General features: G+C 32.2%; 1 long non-coding RNA gene across 1 annotated transcript; it reads right to left on the reverse strand.

The window, feature by feature from the left end:
- Positions 1–2,624: 2,624 nt before the first annotated feature.
- Positions 2,625–3,164, reverse strand: LOC115877345. The gene is made up of 3 exons (XR_004049331.1): positions 3,079–3,164; positions 2,920–3,027; positions 2,625–2,867 (listed from the first exon to the last, which is right to left on the reverse strand). It is a non-coding gene; the product is annotated as an uncharacterized LOC115877345 (long non-coding RNA).
- Between the last annotated feature and the right edge of the window lie 1,761 nt (positions 3,165–4,925).

Consider the following 4,925-nt stretch of genomic DNA (forward strand, 5'->3'; position numbering starts at 1 on the left):
TGGAAAAGATCGAAATAAAAATGAAACTTCTACATCATCTCCGGAATTTCTTAGGGACATATATTTATACGAACTTTTTCACTTATTTTTATCTGCAGAATATGCTGCCGAAGTTTTCGGAATACAGTTCGGACCATCCTGTATATTTCTGGAAATGTATCCAGGTAGGAGACATATTGTTACTATTTAAGATGTTTTTTTTTTAGTAGAAAGAATTCTAAAGGTAAAAAATCTGCCCTAAAGATATAGATATCAATCACAAACAAGCTTAAATATTATTTGTATTTGTATTTTTGCTCAATAGGTAAAAAATCCCTACCTGATAAACTCTTCGCTTTCAAATTCGACAAATCCAATCCGCTGCCCAATAAATACGAAATCCCAGGGAGATTTTTAGAGATCGTTTTATTAAAAAGGACACACAAAAGCCTGTTTACGTTCGCCCTTTCAATCTCTGGAAAGTTGTTTGAAAGGGCCGATCCCATTCGAACGCCCTAATGTTCAGGTTAGCGTAAAATTTCCTTAACAGACACGCGGCGCATCTATTTGTTTACGTTCGACGTGATTTTTGTCTTTTTCCTCTTTTGTGCCGTTTTATTTCGATTGCGATTCCGGTCCCTTTGAATCACGGATAGCGATTTTGTTATTTGAAAAGTTTTCGGGGTATGGTATAAGTACCTTGTATATCGTTATTCGTTTTCTATTCAAAAACCAGACTAAATTTTAAATTTTTTTTTTCTGTTAAAATTAAAAAAAAATAATAAAATAAATTTGTATCTCTTAATTTCTTTCTGTTCAGCAATAGGTCCGGTTGAGCTACCAAAACGAAATCAAATTTACTTTTTCATTCTAATAACTATCTAGTCAATATGTTTAATTTATGTCAATGATGACATGTATTGATTATTTCCATTCCAAATATCTTGAGAACCATTACTCGTAACGATTTTTCGTAAGAGTACTTTGTTACGTAAAAAAGGGCGGAAATGTATATTTTTTACTCATTAGTTTTTTTTTATACAGCTACGGGCGAAAAGTTATTACTCTTCAAACCAGTTAAAAATATGTAGGTAGCGCCCTCTGCAAGTAGGAGTTAAAGTCCCTAGATATATAAAGTACCGCAATTGGTTTGTTCAATGTTATTGGCGCCAAAATGGCGGATTTTTGGGGTATTTCTGGAAGAACTGTAGTGGTAGGACTGTTTAAATGTCACATTTGTCTGAATTTGTCATGTCAAATGTTGAGAAGCTGTCAATTTCAGGATAAAAATATCCACATATTTTAAAATAATTATAAAGCCACTAAAATGCTACAAATTTATTAGTTAATAATGTATAGGCGTCGATATCTTTAGTGAAGAAATGTGTATTACACGAAAAAGCCGCCATTTGATGTGTTTTCTAACATCGTCGATATTCAATACACGTTAGGTAGTGGATTGAATTTATTTATGCTCCAGTGAATACTTTTAACAATCTTATTTGTAGTATAACCTATTGGTACATCAAACTTCATTATAGAACAAGACAAGACCACAATAGATCTGAGAAGGTCGCAGTGGGTCAGGCCGAGATCAACCTCTAGAAATCTAATCTAGAACAAGACAAAGACCTTACTTGCAAACTACCATACATATCTTTGAAAAAGGATGCTAAGTGTAAGTGAAATCTCTACGTAATCATTCCCTAAAATGTTTAGTGTAGTTTAGTTTTCAACATTTTGCAGTAAGAAGTTTTTTAAATATACAATATATTATCATCAGACCCAAGGAAGGATAATTATTTAAAAGAATAAGTTATGTTATGATACATATATAGATTTGGATGACATCGCTTCAGGTGGTTTTACCAGTCAGGACTAACAGGGATATTAATCAAAACAATGAAAAAAAGCTCAAATAAATTTGATCCTAATAACAAGGATGTTGTTTAGGCGTGTGGTTATGCATATGCTAACTATATAGTTAGTTTCATGACTTAAATAGATTAGTTTTTATGTATTTATTGATAGTAATTAATATTTTTTGGTCCATATTGTAATTACTAATAAAAAGTAAACAATATAATGTACGCATGTAAAGTTATATTTAAAAATTTGGTCTTATACTGTCAGTTATAAATAAAAGTGTGTGATTTAAATTTGATTTTTATACATGACATAAAATTGTTAAGATTCGTTTGAAGTTTTACATATGTCGAGGTAAAATTATGCCTACTTAATTTATGTATAACAATAATTACAGTTATTTCAATGTTAAATTTATAGCAGTATAACTTTTTTATTATAATGATACTTAAACATTATGACACTTGTTGTTTTAAAAATATAACATTAAATTGCAGAGTAAAATATATTTTAATTGTATTATGTGGTATTAACTTGCTTTTATTCAACTAATAATAAATTTGTTGTATAAAAATCACTCCATAACTTACAAACCTTAATTATACAGCATACATAAAGAGCTCCTATGCGTTTCGAGCTTCTTTCTAAGTTATATTTAAATTAAGGGCACAATTACATAATTACATACTTAAAATGCCGAAACTACCTGAAGTAATACTAATTGAAACAATCTTTCTATCAATATATTAATATATTTCAAAAGTAGCAGGTATGTATCATATCAATTTAATTATTACATTTATTTGATTCAACCATGGTTCAAAATTTTCTCATATAAAAGCCGGCCTTCAAATTTAAGTTTGTAGCTTATTCATAGTTCCAAAGACTTTCGTTAAATCATGCTTATTTGTCAAAACTAACTACAGCATAACTGGTATAATAGGGAAAGTTTACTTATGGTATAGGTATCCCGTTCTCATCAACAAACAAAGTTTTTCCAATTGTTTCGACTGAATTAAGTACTAAAATTCTAAATGTTATTCCAACTTTATTTCTTCTTACCTATTAACTTACTTCTGTTGGCGTACTTTGCGCTAAAAGGTAACATAAAATAAATGCTAATACAAATGAAAAACACTTGTACGGAAACCATTCGTTTATAACCTCTTAACATATATAGGCCTAAAAAATTAAATTTATGAAATTGAATATTAATATACCACCTGATATTACGTTAAAATGAAGGTAAACTGTAGATAATAAACGTAATTCTATTACAATTAATAAATATTTTATTTTACGGCTTGCCTGTCAATGTTGGTCGGTCATATTGAGCCGGACCGACCAGCTGTTTCAAAATCCGAAACAGCGAAATGTTGGCCTCCTTTTTAAATTTGCCGCTAGTTTTGGCGCCAATATGGCGGTAATTGCGGTACTTTATATATCTAGGGACTTTAGTAGGAGTCATGATGGCATCAAAATCAAACTTTCCGTGTCAAAAAACTCACAGACACCAAATTTCATCTAAATATCGATATTAGTTGACATTATTAGGAAAAATTTGAAATAATGAAAACATAAATAATGAAACTTCTACACCCCGTATTCCCGAAACTAAGCATTTTAGGGCAGACATTTATACGAAATTTTTAATTATTTTTATCGGCAGAATATCATGCTTGCTTTATCTACGTTACCGTAGATGGAGATCAAAGCTTGGTAGGGTTTGTATAAAATAAAAAAAGTACAAAAAGCAATATAAGGCCAAAAAAACTACTGTATGCTATCTTCTGCATTAAGTTTATCAGAGCGAAGAGAACAGCCATCTACAAATTGAAAAAACTATAATTTTGACATTCTCAATGTTTACATTGAAATTAGGGGAATAAACATCTACGCTGATTGAAACCATTAATTTTGAGGATTTGAATGAAGCTTTTGTGGCGATATACACAGTCTTCTTCTAAAAAAGTTGCGAACGGTGGACAATTAATACAAAATAATCATGTTTATGATATTCCAGTCGACGATAAAAACGATAATAAACGCCCGGCACAGAATTTTGGCCACGATCCAGAGCACGACGCACGACAATAATTATCCCGGCCTTTTTCTCATATCGAGGGATCGAGGAACGTGAAGAACACATGCTCCCCAGAAACAATTACGTCATTTTCCCGACCTGGAATGGCCTAAATGCCGCGGATTACGGCCCTCATTACTGGCACGACGCGCTACACCGCCCGTCAGGATTAAGCGATATCGCCAGCCCTTGTCTGAACGCCCACGAAGCAGCATTGGAGACCCTCCAAATAGTGGCATTGATGGAAAACTTGATCCCTGGGACTATTTTCGCCCTTGTTTTATCGTCTAGGACTGACAATATTCGGTAAAATTGAAATATAACATGTGAAAGAGGCCGGGTCAACTTTCGTTTAGCTGAAATCAGTTATTAGAAAAAAAATTGTCTTTAAAAAGCTACTGTAAACCACGGAAAACACAAATTTTCCTGCGGAAATTGTAACAGTCAAATTTCCTCGCAACGACCTCTGTGTGCTAGCTCATAAATTATCGCAAATAACTATTATTTTTGCATCATGTTTACTATAATTTTATTGTTAAATATTATTTTATTTAAATTTTACAATTATGCAACCCGATATACACCGCGCTATAGATACACAATATTGTCACTGGACCAGGCACACCAGCAGTAGTAGGCTTTTGTCCATCTCTATATCTTTGGTCATCACTTGTCACTTGTCACTGTCAGATCAAATCAGATGTTTTTGGATTTATTTATCCTTTGTTTCGGTTATTGAAATTTTATAATTATCAGATAAAATTTCGTAGTTAAATTGGTTATTTTTGATGTGGATCGCAGTGTGCAATTCGTTCTTTTAATTGTGGAATTTCTGAGTTTAGTTCGTTCATTGACCGGATATGGAATATGGCTGAGCAGAAAACATCATTTTTTATTTATGCCTTTTTGTGAGTTGGACTAGGGAGATTTCCGGTTGAAATCTGATTTTGTGAAGGAAATCGAATTCTTGCATCACTTCTTGTGTACTCCCCGGCTG

This window comes from Sitophilus oryzae, unplaced genomic scaffold (genome assembly GCF_002938485.1).
Source record: "Sitophilus oryzae breed Bouriz unplaced genomic scaffold, Soryzae_2.0 scaffold_1443_pilon_pilon, whole genome shotgun sequence".
NCBI classification, from domain to species: Eukaryota; Metazoa; Arthropoda; class Insecta; order Coleoptera; family Curculionidae; genus Sitophilus; species Sitophilus oryzae.